This window comes from Fukomys damarensis, unplaced genomic scaffold (genome assembly GCF_012274545.1).
Source record: "Fukomys damarensis isolate Sample0158 unplaced genomic scaffold, DMR_v1.0_HiC HiC_scaffold_9, whole genome shotgun sequence".
Classification (NCBI taxonomy): domain Eukaryota; kingdom Metazoa; phylum Chordata; class Mammalia; order Rodentia; family Bathyergidae; genus Fukomys; species Fukomys damarensis.
In genome coordinates this window covers 28,093,753-28,094,258 of record NW_022900921.1, presented here as the reverse complement: position 1 = coordinate 28,094,258, position 506 = coordinate 28,093,753, and the positions used below count along the sequence as shown (strand labels likewise).

The 506-nt window shown below is 67.4% G+C and overlaps 1 protein-coding gene across 2 annotated transcripts in view; it reads right to left on the bottom strand.

The window, feature by feature from the left end:
- The window catches only part of Nsd1 (nuclear receptor binding SET domain protein 1), a 141,287-nt gene extending 140,823 nt beyond the window's left edge, over positions 1–464 (bottom strand). Inside the window, exon 1 of one of the 2 annotated variants that reach the window (XM_010622071.3) lies at positions 332–464. The gene's annotated coding sequence lies outside the window, so the exon portion shown is untranslated. The other variant, XM_010622072.3, reaches the window with a different exon arrangement.
- Between the last annotated feature and the right edge of the window lie 42 nt (positions 465–506).

The following is a 506-nucleotide window of genomic DNA, read 5'->3' as shown; positions in this document are numbered from 1 at the left end:
GGGCCTGAGGAGAGGTCCCCAGGGGCCTCGGGCGCCTTAGGCTGTCCCGGCCTGCGGGCGTCGTGGGTGGCATTCCAATCCCCTCACCTACCTCGGGGCGCAGCGTAGTCCCTGGGGCTGCACACGGCTACAGCACCCTACCCGTCTCGAACCCCAACACCAACGGCACCTGGCCTGGCCGAGGCCTGTCTGACCGCCCAGCTCGGGCCCGCGTCAGTCCCGGCCACCATCTTAGGTTACAGCCCAGGCTCCCCATCCACTGGGCACCTGCCCTCGACCCGGTCGTTTCGGCCTCAGGCCAAGGCAAACTTATTCCTGCCTTAGGGCTCACCTGGGGGCTGGGGCTGGGGTCTTCGAGGCCTCAGGCCCCGAGCAGGCTCAGCCGCAGGTGAACTCCCTGCTCGGCCGCACCCCAAACCCACACCACCACCACCACAGACCTAGCTAAGCAGGAAACAAAATGGAGTCAGCAGCTCGGGTCTGCCTCCCCGAGCCAAGCCTGTGCA